The 17,779-nt window shown below is 40.2% G+C and overlaps 1 protein-coding gene across 1 annotated transcript in view; it reads left to right on the top strand.

Moving 5' to 3' along the window:
* DNAH11 (dynein axonemal heavy chain 11) overlaps positions 1-17,779 on the top strand; it is a 455,361-nt gene that overhangs the window by 146,189 nt on the left and 291,393 nt on the right. The window lies entirely within an intron of this gene.

The following is a 17,779-nucleotide window of genomic DNA, read 5'->3' as shown; positions in this document are numbered from 1 at the left end:
TGATCCACACACAATCAAATGCTTTTGCATAGTCAATAAAACACAAGTAAACATCTTTCTGGTATTCTTTGCTTTCAGCTAAGATCCATCTGACATCAGCAATGATATCCCTTGTTCCACATCCTCTTCTGAATCCAGCTTGCATTTCTGGAAGTTCCTTGTCAATATACTGTTGCAACCGTTCTTGAATTATCTTCAGTAAGATTTTCTTGTGTGTGATATTAATGATATTGTTTGATAATTTCCACATTCTGTGGGATCATCTTTCTTTGGAATAGATACAAATAGGATCTCTTCCAGTCAGTTGTCCAGGTAGCTGTCTTCTAAATCTGTTGGCATAACTGAGTGTACCTCCAGCGGGGGATCCATTTGTTGAAACATGTCAATGGGTGTTCCATCAATTCCTGGAGCCTTGTTTTTTGCCAATTCCTTCAGTGCAGTTTCAACTTCTTCCTTCAGTACCATTGGTTCTTGATCATGTTCCACCTCCTGAAATGGATTAAGATCTACCAGTTCTTTTTGGTACATTGACTCTGTGTATTCTTTCCATCCTTTTTGATGCTTCCTGCATCATTCAATATTTTGCCCATAGAATCTTTCAATATTGCAACTTGAGGCTTGTGATGGTTATGTTTGTATATCAACCTGGCTAGGCCTGGTTGAGTGGCAGGGCAGCTAGATATAGTATTCCCCATGATGAGACTGGTAATAAACTCCATGGTGGAATCTACTGGGAGTAGCTGAGTAGCTGCTTTGGGGTATGTGGTCTATTTCCTGTATATAAGGAGAAGCTTTGAGAATGGTCTCTAGCCTATGGCACGCTTGAACCCTGCTTGTAGCCATCATTGCTCAGCAGCCTGCTATGCTCTGCTGACCTTGGGTGTTACAATGGACTTAAGTTAATGGCCTGCTGTGTGGTTTGGTAACATCAGGACTGTGCCTTTTGACTTGTCAACCTTGGGGCTTCTCAGCCTCAGCAGCTAGCAGCTGTCTGAGTGTAGAAACACCTCTAGCTCCAGTGGGCCAGGAGCAGGAGGCAGAGCTGGACCCCAAGGTTGAGGGGCTTTCACCCAGCCCCTAGAGCCTGGCACTTTGCACTTAGACTTAAAGCCTCCAAATTGTAAGAATAAACTCCTGTTTGTTAAGGCCATCCCATTTGTGGTATATTCTTGTCAGAGTGGCACTAGGTAACCAGAACAGAATTTGGTACTGAAAGAGTGGGATGCTGCTCTGACAGATACCTAAAATGTGGAAACAGGAGTGGAGTGCATCCTTGACCCGAGACCCTGGCAAAGAGACACTGGCATACAGCATGACAGACAGCAGGACAGATGGCAAGAGACTGGCATAAGAGATGCAGGAGCAGAGTCCAGAGACTGGCATGAGACAGTGACAGCCTTACCAACCCATGGAGGAAAAAGCTTGATGCCTTTGGTTAGGCGGCTTTCTGGCAGAGTGAGTTGCCTTTGGGCATTAATTGGTAGAAAAGATCAGCATGAAATGGAGTAGCAGGTTGGCTGGCCCACAGAGCAAAAAAAAGGCTGAGTGCTTTTGGTGCATGGTTTTTCAGTGGAGTGGGTTGCCCTTAGGCATTAATCGGCAGAACCAGAGAGACCAAAGAAATGGAAGCAGAGCTGCCTCAGCCTTAAGGGTAGGACCATGGCCTTTGGGGGTGGAACAATCACAGCCCCCTAGGTTTCAAAGAGCCAGGCCTTCACCAACTTGGTTCTGGAGTGTGGGGCTGACCATTCATGTGAGCCAGTGGGATGGAGCCATAGCCGCTGCCCAAGAGTGAGGGGGTGGGGCTGCCATGCCCAAGAGGGAAAGGAATGGCCTGTTTCTAGACCAAGGAGGTGAGGTCATTATTCAGGAACTAGGGGACTGGAGCCACCCAACAGAGGAGACCTGTACAGATACCACCCATTGAAGATCTGTACAGGTGCCAAGTTGACAAGGGGTGGAATTGTGATGGTTATGTTTGTCAACTTGGCTAGGCCCGGTTGAGTAGCTGGGCAGCTGGGTGTAGGATTCCCCATGATGAGACTGGTAATCAACTCCATGGTGGAATCTACTGGGAGCAGTTGAGTAGCTGCCTTTGGTTATGTGGTCTGCTTCCTGTATATAAGGAGAAGCTTTGAGAAGGGTCTCAAGCCTATGGCACGCTTGGACCCTGCATGTAGCTGTGTCATTGCTCAGCAGCCTGCTATGCTCTGCTGTCCTTGGGACTTATAATGGACTTAAGTTAATGGCCTGCTATGTGGTTTGGTAACACTGGGACTATGCCTTTTGACTTGTCAACCTTGGGGCTTCTCAGCCTCAGCAGCTAGCAGCTGTCTGAGTGAAGAAGTGCCTCTAGCTCCAGTGGGTGAGGAGCAGGAGGCAGAGCTGGACCCCAAGGTTGAGAGGCTTTCACCCAGCCCCTAGAGCCTGGCACTTTGCACTTGGACTTAAAGCCTCCAAATTGTAAGAATAAACTCCTGTTTGTTAAGGCCATCCCATTTGTGGTATATTCTTGTCAGAGTGGTACTAGGTAACCAGAACAAGGCTTAAATTTTTTCCTCAGTTCTTTCAGCTTGAGAAATGCTAAGTGTGCCCTTCCCTTTTGGTTTTCTAACTCCATGTCTTTGCACATTTCATTATAGTAATGGGCTTTGTCTTCTTGAGCTGCTCTTTGAAATCTTATGTTCAGCTCTTTTATCTTGTCATTTTTACCATTTGCTTTATCTTCTCTCTGCTCAAGGACAAGTTTCAGCATCTCCTCTGACATCCATTTTGGTATTTTCTTCCTTTCTCTTTTTTTTTAATGACCTCTTGCTTTCTTCATGGATGATGTTCTTTTTGTCATCCCACAGTTTCTCTGGTTTTTGGTCATTGGTGTTCAGTTCATCAAATCTATACTTTAAATGGTCTCTAAATTGAGGAGAGACATAAGGTCATATTTTGGCTCTCATGGTCTTATTTTAATTGTGTTTGACTTCTACTTGAATGTGCATTTGAGCAGTTGATAGTCTGTTCCACAGTCAGCTCCTGGCCTTGTTTTGGCCAGTTGCCTCTTGCCACAGATATAGTCAATCTAATTCCTGTGCATTCCATCTGGTGAAGTCCATGTGTATTGTCATCACTTATGTTGCTGAAAACAGGTATTTGGAATGACTAAATCATTGGTCTTGCAAAATTACATCATGCGATATCCAGTGTTACTTCTATCTCCAAGGCTATATTTTCCAACTACTGGTAACTCTTTTTTTTTTCCCCCCCAACTTTCACATTCCAGTCACCAGTGATAATTAACACTTCTTGATTGCATGTGTGGTCAATTTCAGACTGCAGAAGTTGGTAGAAATCTTTTATTTCCTCATCTTTGGCTTTGGTGGTCGGTACATAAATTTGAATAGTAGTAGTATTAACTGGTCTTCCTTGTAGGCATATGGATATTATCGCATCACTGACAGCGTTGTCTTTGTGACGATGAATGCCTCACAGTTCCTCTTTAATTTGTCATTTCCAGCATAGTAGATCATATGGTAGTCTGATTCAAAATGGCCAACACCAGTCCATTTCAGCTCATTAATGCCTAAGATATCGATCTTGATGTGTTCCATTTAATTTTTGACAACTCCCAATTTTCCTAGACTTATACTTCTATATTCCATGTTCCAATTATTAATGGATGTTTGCATCTGTTTCTGCTAATTTTGAGTTGTGCCACATCAGCCAGTGGGGTCCTGAAAGCTTTGCTTTATCCATATCATTAAGGTCATCTCTACTCTGAATCTGCTGTTCCCCAGTCAAATTTTGAGTGCCTTTTGACCTAATGGGCACATTTTCCAGCACTATATCAGACACTGTTTTAGGGCTATTCATAAAGTTATCCAGTAATATATCAGACAGTGTGTCAGTGCTATTCATAGGTTTTCACTGGTCAATTCTTTGAGAAATGGATAGCCTCTTCCTTCTTCCATGTCTGTCTTAGCCTGGAAGCTCTGCTAAAACCTGTCCACCATGGGTAACCCTGCTGGCGTTTTGCAACATGGTGTCATAGCCTCAAGCCTCACAGCAACATGTAAGCCACCACAGGATGACAAACTGACAAGTTCATCTCCTTAGTTGTTCCTAACCCCTCTGCACTTGCCTACCTTAGGCAACAGCCTTAAAATAAAGCTGCCCACAAGCAAAAAGCAGCCCCTGACCCCAGCCCACTTACCTCAGTTCCTGGCCTTAACAAAGAACTGCCCCTGAGTGAAAAGCAGCCCCCAAGCCCTGGACCACCTACCTTGGCCCCCAGCTTTAAAATACAGCTGCCACCAAGCAAAAAGCAGCCCCCAAGCTCCAGGCCTGCCTACCTCAGACCTTGGGCTACCCACAAGTGAAAGGTGAAAGCAGCCCCCAGCCCTGGGCCCACCTACCTTGGGCCCTGAGCTTAAAATAGAGCTACCCCCAAGTGAAAAGCAGCCTCCAAGCACATTAGAGAATTTAATATTTGAATAGTATTTGTCTTCGTTCTTTAATTGTGCTATGACAGAAATACCATAAGTGGATGACTTTTACAAACAGGAATTTATTCTCTTACAGTTGGGGAGGCTAGAAGTCTGATGGCAGAGTGCTGGCTCTGGGTGTTGGGTGAAGGCCCCTCAACCTTGGGCTTCAGCTCTGCCTCTTCTTCTAGGCCCACTGGAGCTGGAGGCTTCTTCTGACTCATGAAGCTGCTGGCTGCTGAGGCTGACAGGCTCAAGATGGGCAGATAAAATGGCACAATCCCACGATTAGCAGGTCTTCTGGTTACCTGGTGCCACTCTGACCAGAATATACCACCAATGTGATGGCTTGAAGAAACGAGTTGATTCCCTTACAGTTTGAAGGCTTTAAGTCTGAGTTCAAAGTGCCAGGCTTTAGGGGCTGGGTGAAAGCCCCTCAACCTTGGTCTTCAGCTTTGCCTCCGGCTCTCAGCCCACTGAAGCTGGAGGCTTTTCTTTACTCAGCTGCTAGCTGCTGAGGCTGACAACCCCAGGGTTGACAAGTAAAAAGGCACAGTCCAGATGTTACCAAACCACACAGCGGGCTATCAATTCAAGTCCGTTGGAAGTCCCAAGGTCGGCACAGCATGGCAGGCTGCTGAACAACAACATGGCTACATGCAGGGTTCAAGTGTACCGTAAGCTAGAGACCATTCCCTAAGGCTTCTCCTTATATACAGGAAGCAGACCACATCCCGAGGGCAGCTACTCAGCTGCTCACGGTAGATTCCCCCATGGAGTTGATTACCAGTCTCATCATGGGGAGTACTACATCCAGCTGCCCAGTCACTCAACCAGGCCCAGCCAAGTTGACACACAAACTTAACTACCACAGCAGGCACCACAGCAGGCCACTGGCTGAAGCCCAGGAGCAATCCCAAGATTGGCAGGCCACACAGCCCAAAGTGTGCCAAAAACCTGGAAACCTTTCTCAATCGTTCTCCATATATACTGGAAGCAGGCCACACTCTGAAGACAATTAATAAGCTACTTATAGCAGATTCTACTATGGAGTTGATTCCATAGCATCCAATCTCATTATGGGCAATAACTGCATCTAGCTGCTAAGACACACAAAAAGTCATGGCCCCGCCAAGTTGACATACAACTTTAATTACCACACTTTTAAAGCTGTGGTTTTTGAGGGACACCAGACTCAAGTGGCACAACAAAATATATAAAAATCTTGTTCTACAACCTACTTTGGTGAGTGTCAGCTGGGGGTCTTAAAAGCTTTCAAGCATCCATCTAAGATGCAGCTAGTTTCTCCTCTCATCAAAAGTGAAAAAAAGTAAAGAAAACCAAGGGCATTTGGAAGCAAGCAGTCCTAGGACATGATGGACCTTGGGACCAGAAGAACTAGATGGTACCTGGCTGCCAATGCCAACCACTCAGGAAGGAATCAAAACTGGAGATCCTGGATAGAGTGGGAGGAAAAACGTGGGAAAAAAATCCAAAAACACAATAAGGACCAGGATTACTGGTCGGATGGAGTCTGGTGGGACCCCCAAGACTATGGTCCTGGGATGTACTTCAGGCCTGGGATAAAACTCACTCCCCAGGGTTGGCTCTCAGCCCAATAGTAAATAAGATGTACATGCAGACCACTCAACCCAGGGCAGTGCACCACCTACTCTATGGAGATTCATCCCTTGGAGCAATTGGCCATGGAACAGCAGAAGGGCAACATTTACATGGAGGAACAGCAGGGCACAAAGGAGGGCACAACTAAAGGGCATGGGGGGGGAGTTACTGGGAAGGGAAAGGAGGAGAGTGGATTGGGTTGGGAATGGTAATTGGGGAGTGAAACCAAATGTACAAGAAATGTTGGATGTAAAATGAATTCTGCTTTGTAAATTAGTACTTTAAGCACAAAAAAAAAAAAAGCTGTGGTTTGTTCGTGAAAATGTTTTCCTCAAAATTGGAATCCCTTTAGTTTTTCTCTCTTTTAAAATGAATGCAAGCATCTACTGGAGTACATTGTTAATTTAAATTATTGTTAATTTTATGCACAGTTCCTCAGTGAACTTTAGTTCTTTGAAAAACTTAATGTTTAAAATGAGGTCAAAGTTAGCTATAATTGTTGTTCTATCTGCACAAGTAATTTTCTTTCCTTAGTTCTTGCTTCAGCATTGCTGTGAGTTATGATCAGGAACCAATGTTACTGAAGGAAGAAGTCCAAGCTGCACTGAAGGAATTGGTGAAAAACAAGATTCCAGGAATTGACAGAATACCCATTGAGATGTTTCAACAAACAGATGGAACAGTGAAAGTGCTTAGTTGTCTAAGCCAAGAAATTTGGAAGACAACTACTTGGCCAACCAATTGGAAGAGATCCATATGGAACCCATTCCAAAGAAAAGTAATCCAACAGAATGCAGAAATTATCAAAAAATATCATTAATAGCACGTACAAGTAAAATTTCACAGAAAATTGAAAAGTAGTTGCAGCAATACTAGGGAACTGCCAGAAATTCAAGCTCAATTCAGAAGAGGATGTGGAATGAAGGGTATAACTCCAGATGGCAGATAGATCTTGGTAAGAGCACCAGAAATATACCTATCTGTGTTTTATTGACTGTGCAAAGGCATTTGTGTGAGTCCTAACAAATTATGGACAACATTGCAAAGAATGGTAATTCTGGAATACTAAATTGTGCCTGGAAGGAACGTGTATATAGACCAAAAGGCAGTCATTTGAACAGAACAAAGGGATACTGCCTGGTTTAAAACCAGGAAAGGCGAATGTCAGTGTTGTATTCTTTCACCATTTGTTCTTATTCAATCTGTATGCTGAGCAAATAATCCAAGAAGTTGGGCTATATGAAGAAAAACATGGCATAAAGTTTGGGGGAAGACTCAATGACAACTTGTGATATGCAGATGACACAACCTTGCTTGCTGAAAGTGAATAGGACTTGAAGTACTTGCTGGTGAAGATCAGAGACTATAGCCTTCAGTATGATTTACACCTCAACATAAAATAAAAATCCTCACAACTGGACCAATGAGCGACATCACAATAAATAGAGAAAAAGATTGAAGTTGTCCCAGGGAAGCAACAGTCAAGAAATCAAATGATGTATTGCATTGGGTATATATGCTGCAAAAGACCTCTTTAAAATGTTAAAGAGCAAAGATGTCACATTGAAGAGGAAGGTCCATCTGACCCAAGCCATAGTATTTTCCATCACCTCACATGCATATGAAAGTTGGACAATGAATAAGAAGACTGAAGAAGAATTGATGCATTTGAATTACAGTGCTGGAGAAGAATATTCATGCACCATGGCCTACCAGAAGAACAAACAAATTTGTCTTGGATGAAGTACAGCCTGAATCTCCTTAGAAGCATAGATGGCGAGACTTCACCTGTCATACTTTGGTCATGTTTTCAGGAGGCACTATTCCCTGGAGAAGGATATCATCCTTGTTAAAATAGAGGGTCCATGACAAAGAGGAAGCCTCTCAAGGAGAGAGATTGGCAGTGGCTGCAACGATGGGCTCAAGCATAGCAACAGTGAGGACGGTGCAGGACCGGGCAGGGCTTTGTTCTGTTGTACATCAGGTTGCTATGAGTCAGAGCTGACAAGGTGGCACCACCAACAGCAACCACATTGTTATCATATTACATAGTGTTGAATTTAAAGGCAAAAATTCTGCACTTTGTTGGAGTCTGAATATGTGGTAACTATTACACATTTAATTTCTGAGATTTCAAGCCTCTTTAGCAAAAGTGTTTTGTTTTGGAGGGTAAGATCTAATAAGAAAGTTTTTCCATGTCCCTTTTATTTTTTAGTTTTGTGAAAATCATCAGAAGAGTGGTGGACACATTTTGGACTTTAAAAAAGTAGTAATTGCAGTGTGCTGGAACATTACTCAGTGCACTTTTGATAAGTCTCAAGATAAGCAATATAAAACTTTTCTCAGCTAACCATCTGTCTCCACAAAGACTCAACAATGTAATAAAATTCCTGTTGCTTCATATATTTGCCCACACTTGATGTTGTCACTCTTTCTAATTGTGGACATTCTACTAGGTATGAAATAATGCCTCATAATGGTTTTAATTTACATTTCTCTAATGTCTAAAGATGTTGAGCAAACTTTCATGTATTTATTGGCCATTCGTTTAGTTTCTATCATGAAGTGTCTGTTCAAATATTTTACCTGGTTTTGATTTACTTTTATTAATTGAATAATTCATTTTTTTTTATCGTTGATTGTAAGATTTCTCTATTTATTTTGAACATAAGCCCTTTGTCAGAAAAGAAATAAACTATCATTTTTTAAAAAATGTTCTTAATGGTATATTTTATGAATAGAATGTTTTTAGTTTTGATGTTTAGCTTATCAGTTTTGCCTAGAATGACTCATGTTTTTTGGTCAGGTATAAGAAATCTTTACCTAGCCCAATGTCATGAAAATATTACCCTGTTTTCTAGATGCTTTATGTTTCTGAGTTCTACCTTCATGTTTCTGATCTTTCCTTTGAAGAAAAGATCATTCCTTTCTCCACTGAATTAGTACCTTGCTCAAAAGTCAGGTGATGTACATGGGAGTCTATTTCTATACTTTCCTTATTCCATTGATCTGTTTTCTGTTATGCTAAACCCACTCTGTCTTAATCACAATAGCTTTTTAATAAGCTTTGAAATCATGTTGTACATGGCCTCTAACTTCTTTCTTTTTCCAAAATTGTGTGGCTATTTAGATGTTTTATTTTCTGTATACATTTTAGAATCACATTATTTATTTTAAAGTACTTAATTTTTATTTTAGTTTAATTAAACTTCTGTTGAGATACTAAATCTAAAATTTAATCCAGTGAACATCTCAAGAATGATAGTTCTTTCCATTCGAGAACAAGATGTGTCTTTATATACATATCTTTAATTTCTTTCAACATTTTTTTTTGCAGTTTCAAAAAGTTCTTGCACATTTTTTGTTAGATTTATTTTTAGGCAGTTAATGTATTTTGGTGCTACTTAATAGAGGATTAATGTTTTAATTTTATTTTCCAAAGTATGTGGCTGGTATATAGATATTTTTTAAACATGTCTTGTGTTTAGGGAATTTGCTAAAGTCACTTACTAGCTTTACTAGTTGGTTTTGTTTTGTTTTTATAGATGCCATATGACTTTCTATGTACATAAATATGTCATTTGTAAATAATTAGTTTTACTTCTTCCAGTTTCTTTTTGCCCTTTATTTCCTTTTTTTTTTTTTTTTTAACATTACTAAATTGGCTAGTACCTCTGGAACAATGTTGAACAGAAATAGTGAGAGCAGACATTCTTGCCTTACTGCCAGTCTTAGGGAAAAATAATCTTTCAGTAAGTAAATATTAGCTATAGCTTTTTTTCTGTAGATGCACTTTATCAAATACAGGTAGTCCCTGGATTACAAATGAGTTCTGTTCCTAAATTTGTCTCTATGTCAAATTTGTATGTAAATCAGAACGATTAGATATGGTTTCTATATCAAGTCACTTAGTCAAATGTTGGTCCTAGTACATAGTGTATAGCGTACCTTTTTATAAAAAGCATTAAAGATAAGCTTTCAAATACACTAGTACATCTTTAACATAATAATACAGTAATAATGTTTTGGTGTATGGCACAAAGTTGTGCCCATTTCTTATTACAAATCATTGTATGTACGTCTAATTTTTAATATAATACTTTGTGGATATTTGTTCATAACTGTGGTTTTTATGTAAGTAAGACATTTGTAACCCAGGGACCACCCGGAGAGGAAAAATCCTTATATTACTGCATACAAAGAATTTTCATCTTGAAGCAGCATTGAGCTTTTTTTTAAATCTGTTTACATGATCATGTGGTTTCTCTGCATTATCAGAGACATTTATCTGTAATTTATGTTCTCATATCTTTACCAGGTTTTGGGATCAGGGTTATACTCCTTAAAAAGGAGGTATAAAGTTATATTCTTCTGTTTTCTAAAAGAATTTGCATAGTATTATTTCTCATTTAAATATTTGGTAAAAATCACTGGATTCATTTCTCTTATAGATAAATGGATGTTTAGCTTTTCTGGGTTTGTTTTTTAATATTACTTTTCATCATTTTTGTTGTTAAAGGAATGAACCATTTCACCTAAATCAACGATTGCCACATTACCACCTGCTGGCCAGATCTGGCATGTAGCCTACTGTCAATGGCTGCTTCTATGTGCCAACAGCACGGTTGAGTAGTTGTGACAGACACTTCATGGCTCCCAAAACCTAAAATATTTATTATCTGAACCCTTGCAGAAAAAATTTGCCCACCCCAGACATGTATTGATCATGATATCTCCAATATTACTCCTTTGACATCTGGAGGATCTGATATGGTGTCCCCCTTTCTTTGTGTTGGTAATTTGTGTTTTTCTCTTTTATTTTCATAATAGTTTTTCCAGGTATTTATCAATTTTATTTGTTTTTAAAGAACTAAATTGACTTTGTTGATTTTCCCTGTTATTTGTTATTCACTGATTTCCGCTCTTATTTTGATTATTTCCTTTCTTCTACTTGGGTTTAATTTGTTCTTTTCAAGTTTCCTAAAGTGGGAATGTAAATTATTTACTTTATACCTTTCTTCTTTTCTAATATAAGCATTTGAAGGAAACTTTAAAGCTTGATGAGAAATAGCTGCTTGAAGGGAAAATAATTCTCAATGATCAAATGTTAGATGCATTCCCATTAGTGTCAAGAATGAGGTGATTATACTGTGACTGACATTTGTTCTTCAACATTGTCCTGGTGGTTTTAGCAATATAATTAAAAAAGACGTAGGAAACAAACATTGGAAAGGAAAGCAATGAACTAAGGTTCCACAATGGCATGCCCTGATAGTTTCAAAGGATGTGGGCCTTGGTCCCTATTTCAGTTTCCTCTGACCTAAGTGATGAAAATGCAAATTCATTGTTTCTGATGTTGCTGAAGTTGGAACACTGATGTGCTTCAAGACCACAAATCCTTGTTGCTATTGTTATGAAGCAAGAATATTTGTTGTTAGTTGCCTTGAAGTCAGCTCTGACTCATGGCAACTGTCTTAGTTATCTAGTGCTGCTGCTAGAACAGAAATACCACAAGTTGATGGTTTTAATGAACAGAAATTTATTCTCTCACAGTTTAGGAGGATTCTAGTCCAAATTTAGGGCACCAGCTCTAGGGGAACGCTTTCTTTCTCTGTTGGGTCTAGGGGAACAATTGTGGGCCCAATGTTCCTAGGAGAGCTCTGTGTGTCTTGGCATCAATCTTCCTTTGGGTCTAGGAGGTTCTCAGTGCAGGGACCCCATGTCCAGAAAATGCATTCTGCTTCTGGCTCTTCTTTCTTGGTGGTAGGGGTCCTCCTCTCTCTGTTCACCTCTTTCACCTTTTGTTTCTGTAAGATAAAAGGTGATACAGGCCACACACAAAGAAAAACTCCCCTTATCCCCTTACCTTGAATCAGAGTGAAAACCTGAGTAAGGGTGTTGCATCCTACCCTAGTTCTTCCTCATTAACGTAACAAACATAATCTAATCATCATTAACATAACCTATTGCTGCCTCTTTAACACATACAGGTCAGGATTTACAACATAGCACTAATGGAAGATAATTTATCAGATTACATCATGGGATTTGATCACATGATTACTTACCTGCCACATTACATGATTACATAACTGCCAAATCACTGAGAATCATGCCTAAATATATCTAAATATATTATAACTAAAATTAATCATCTTAAATATCTTTCATATACATTTTAATAAATATTAGCTATTATTATCTGCTATCATCAGAGAGGAACTAGAGGAAGTACTAATGGTCTGATGTGTCTGCCTCTGCATCCTTCTGTTGGGATGGAAGGGGTGGCTTCCTACTGGGGCCTTTTCTCCCCGTGGGCTCTGGGTCTCATCTGCTCTGGCATTCTTCTGACTACCCTTTCTACTGTGTCTTCAGTTTCTTGCTACTTGCTCATTCCACCCAGCAATTAAACATTCCCAAGACACTCATCATTTAAAACACAAGCAGCACTTTTTTTTCTTGTCCCCACACATCTCCTTCCCTTTCCTGCATGCCTTATCTCAATGACTTCTATTGAAATCAAGCTTTTTGAGTTAAATGTCTATTTTCTCCTCTCTCACTTGGCCTGTAAACTATTCCTACCACTTGACTGAGTCTATTTAGAGAATACGCTTCCTTCTTCAAATATTCTCTTTTCTTATATTCTTATTTATTTGAATTCAGTTTTTGATCTACTGGGGCTGTGTTTAATTTTCTTTCCTGGATCCTCTTCCTCCCGCCATGTAAATGTTGCTGTTTCCTACTTCCCCATCGTAAGCCCCTTCCACTTCTCAGCACACACAAATGTACACATCCCTGGCTAATCACATCCACTTTTATGGCTGCTTAATTACTTTTTTAATCTGCTGATGACTTTGGTCACTGACTGAGATCTCTCTCCAGAAGCACAGCCTTCTCCCTTGGATGTCTCTCTGGCACATCCAACCTGTACCAGTAGCCAATGAGTTGATTCTAGCTCATGACGACCCCATGTGTGTCACAGTAGAACTGGGCCCCATAGGGTTTTCAATGACTGGAAGTAGGTTGCCAAGCCTTTTTTAGCCAAACATCTCTGCATGAACTTGAACCACCAACCTTTTGATTAACAGCTGAGCACATTAACCATTTGAGCATACAGTGACATCACATCAAGCTTAGACTGTCCATAATGCATTAATTTTCCTTTTCAAGCCCAATTCTTCTTCAGTGTTCCCAATTTTAGGAAAAGGTCAGTAACATTCTTCATCAGCACCTCATGCTAGAACCAAAATTTTTTACTCTTTTTTACCTAGTTTCCAATCAACCACCAAATTTCTTCAATTACTCTAAATGTGTCTGTTCTGATTATTTCCATCCATTTTGTTAATACCTGAGTCCAAGCAACTCTCTCCTCCCCTTTGGTGACTGTAGTATCTTCTCTGGTTTTTCTTCCTCCAATCTTGTTTCCTCTAATTGATTCTCCATACTACAATTGGAGACATTTTAACAAAACACAAATCTGATTATCACTTCACCTCCTGAAACCCTTTGGTGATATCTCATTGCTTTTGGATTAAAGTCCATACTACTCAGTATGCTAGCCAGGCCCTGTGTGTTTGGGTCCCTGCTTCCCTCTCCAGTATCTTTATACACCTGGTCTGCCTCTTCCTTCCCCTCTTGCCATTCTAGACTTCTCTTAGTTCCCTCACTGGGCCACAACTCCATTCTTGGCCTTCACAAATGCTGCTTCCTTTGGCTTAAACACTTCCTCTCCCATAGCTGATCCCCAAATTCTCCACAACCTAACTCTTGCTTGTTATTTACGTCTTATCTTAAATATCCTTTCCTCCAAAATGCCTTCCCAAGCCCTAGATCTAATAAGGTCCTACTTCTATGTTCTGTCATTATACACTCTATCGGCCCTAAACAAATTATTATAACTATTTATCTGTGTTCCTTATTGTATTTTAAGCTCTGGAAACAGTGACCACATCTATCTTGTATGAATGAGTGAAAGAGAAAGCAAAATGTTGTTTGGGTTTATGTTGCTGTTGTCCTCCTTTTGTTCACTTATTCCTTCCTTCACTCATACAACTGATGTTTACCAAACACTTGCCTTATACTGGCCACTATTCTAGGCATGGAAGTATAACACACTCTTTTAGAGCTTACAGTCAAATGGAGGAGAAAAGCAATAAACAAGGGCATGAATAAGTGGGTGTTGAGTTATCTAGTGCTGCTGTAACAGAAAATATCACAAGTGGATGGCTTCAACAATCAGGGATTTTTCTCTTAGAGTTTGGGAAGCTAGAAGTCCAAGTTCAATGTTGCTAGCTCTAGGGGCTGGGTGAAGGCCCCTCGACCTTGGGCTTCAGCTCTACATCTTGGTATTGCCCACTGGAGGTGGACGTATCTCTTAACTCAGGCTGACTGTTGAGGTTGATAAACCCAAGGTTGACAAGTAAAATGCCACAGTCCAAAGATTACTAACAACACACAGGTCACTAGTTCAAGTCCAGAAACAGTCCCAAGGTCGGCAGATAACATGGCAGGCCACTCACTGATGACTCGGCCAAATGTGGGCTGCACATGTGCCAAGAAGCTCCAGACCTTTCTGAAAGCATCTCCTTCTATACTGGAAGCAAAACACATCCCTAAGGTAGCTACTCACAGCAGATTCTACCACAGAATTGATAACCAGTCTCATCATGGGGAATCACTACATCCAGCTGCCCAGCCATCAAAACCAAGCCCAGCCAAGTTGACATATAACTTTACCACAGTGGGTGATCAGATACTAGTAAATACTATGAAGAAAATAAACTAGGAGTGTATAGAATAGTTGGGTATGTGATTTTCTTAGTTTTCTAGTATAGCTTTGACAGAAATACTACAGGTAAGTGGCTTTAAAGGACAAAAATTTATTTTCTCATAGTTATAGAGGCTATCTTAGGCTGCTGTAACAGAAATACTATAATGGCTGGCTTTAACAAACAGAAATTTGTTCTTTCACAGTTTAGGAGGCTAGAAGTCTGAATTCAGAGTGCCAGCTCTAGAAGAAGGCACTTGCTCTCTGTCAGCTCAGGGGGAAGTTCCTTGCCACCTTTCAGCATCTGTGGACCCAGTATTCCTGGGCATGTGTCTTGGCATCAATCTTCCCTAGGTCTATGAGGTACTCAGTGCAGGGACCCTAGGTACAAATGATACATTTTGCTCTGGCTCTTTTTTCTTGGTGATAGGAAGTCTCCCTCTGCTCACTTCTCTCTTTTTATGATATGAGATGATGCAGGCCACACCACAGGGAAACTTCTCTTGTGTTGGGTCAGTGCTGTGTCCTGAATCAAGGTGTTGTACCCCACTCTAATCCTACCTCCTCAACATAACAAACATAACCTAGTCCTCATTAACATAACCTACTTCTCCCTCACACACACACAGGTCAGGATTTACATGTTATAAAATGGAAGATAATTATGTCAAATCCCAAAATGGAGGACAAGCACAAAATACTGAGACTCATGGCCTAGTCAAGTTGACATGTATTTTGGGAAAACACAGTTCAATTCACAGCAGAGTTTGAAAGTCCAAATCAGAGTCTTGGCTATGTCAGTTCCTTCTGTGGGCCTCTCCATGTTTTTCTTGTCTGCCAGTGATTCTTGGAGTTGCTTTACTTGTACACAATCCTATATGTGTATGTATCTCTGTGTCTATGATTCTCTTTATATAATTCAGAAGTGATTAAGAACCACCCTACATTGGTGTAACCTCAACTGAGTGATTGATGACATCATATTGGATCATATCATGGAAGTGATTGCACTGCATTAGAGATAAGGTCATACACAACACACTAACACTAATTATATTAGATTACATCCACAGGTATAAGAGTTAGGATTCTAACATATGTTTTGGGGCGATACAATTTAGTCCATAACACTGGTAATAATTAGGCTGTTCCGGGAGGGCATTCTGAGGAAATTAATTTGAACTAAGATTTGAATGATGAGAGACAGCCAACCATGCAAAGGTTGGAGGGAAGCTGACTGCAGGTATATGAAACTGTTGCTATGGCCTTTAACCAGTCATGATGGAGGCACAAAGAAAGGGCTAGTGAGGCTGGAGTGAAGTGAGGTAGGAAGAGAGCAATGGGAGAACATGGAAGGCTTTGTGGTTCACGGACAGAGTGAAGCTAGGCTTCTTTTTGATTTCAGATATATACTCTACTTGGACTCTGTCTAAAGCCAAGATGTACTGTGTAAACAACCACCAGAGTTTCAGAGGGACGTAGGGTAGTTCACTTTAGGCAGACATCCTTGTCGGTAGAAAATCAGGTAACACTACTGTCATCAGGGTCAAGAATGACTGCTGATTATATCATATGAAATAATTTTTAAAAATCTGCCATGAAATGTTTTATTGTGTTACAGACAATAAATTTGTATGTAATTATAGCATGACCAGGTAGTCATTTCTGCCTGGGGTCATTACCCAGATGACACATTTTACAAGTACTATTTATTTTTGTGGGTACAGAATTTTATTACTTACAAAAGACCATCATCAGGGAAGGTTTAATCTTGACAATCCAAGAGCCCCAACATATGATGCTTTACAGATAATGTTGACAAGATGTATTTTTAATCATCTTTCATTTGACTGAACTTCTGTGAAAAACGAATCAATAATGTAGAAATCACAGGTTGTGGGGAGGGTCAGGCAAGACAATGCATGTGGAAGCATTTGAAGTTATAAATGCTCTTAGAAGGCATAAGATTTATTGCTGTTTTTTGGAATCAGATTTCTTTAACCAAATACTAGGAGCAGTGTAAGATTTGTCATTGTAAAGACTGGATATCTTGAACCAAATGGGAATATATTCAATGTTAAGATACTTCTTTTTTTCTAACCAGCATGTATATTAATTTTGTTTAGAAACTTAAACATGCTTGTACTGTTACTATTCATACATTCATTCATTTAGTTAAATGTTCACGGAACACCTACTACTGGACAGATAACTCCTCAGTGGCTCTGGTGTCTTAATTTGGACCTAAAGGAGTCTTTAGGTGTTGTGGAAGGTCTGTCAGGCACAGTACAAGGAAGCAGGACTCATGGAGGGAAGCCAGAAAACAGTTCAAATGTAGGACTCATTGGGCTCATAGAGGAAACTATCACACACCTTCAAGTACAGCCACACAGGGGTTGCACCTGGAAATAAGAGAATTACAAACTAGAACTGTAGGAGAAGGCTTGTGTGTGGCAAGCAGGGTGAGGTCTGTAACTACTTTTTTTTTTTGGTATTAGTAATCATCACTAAAGAGCTCTGGTAGCATAATGCCTAAGGCACTTGACTACTAACCAGAAGGCTGGCGGTTCAAACTCATCAGCCATTCCTTGGAAGGAATGTTGGGCGATCTACTTCCGTAGTGATACAGCCTCAGAAATCCAAGGAGGGGTTGCTATGAGTCAGGTCCGACTCAGTGGCACATAACAACAATCATCACTAACTCCTATCTAAAAACAAAAAAACCACACACACACTCACTCAACTCACAAACACTAGTTGTTAGGTGAGTTCCTTAGTAAAGAAAAAACTTAGAGTTTTCTTCTTAGTACACTTTTAAAGAAGTTAGCATAATTGGACATTTTAAAATTTGTAGTTGTTTCTGTTCCAGCTAAATTGTGGACTGGATCGTTATTAGTGGAGAGTCAGTTCAGTG

Source organism: Orycteropus afer, unplaced genomic scaffold (genome assembly GCF_000298275.1).
Source record: "Orycteropus afer afer isolate SDZICR_OR568_19922 unplaced genomic scaffold, OryAfe1.0 scaffold00008, whole genome shotgun sequence".
Classification (NCBI taxonomy): Eukaryota; Metazoa; Chordata; class Mammalia; order Tubulidentata; family Orycteropodidae; genus Orycteropus; species Orycteropus afer.
The sequence above is the reverse complement of the archived record's forward strand: the minus strand, read 5'-3'. Positions and strand labels throughout refer to the sequence as shown.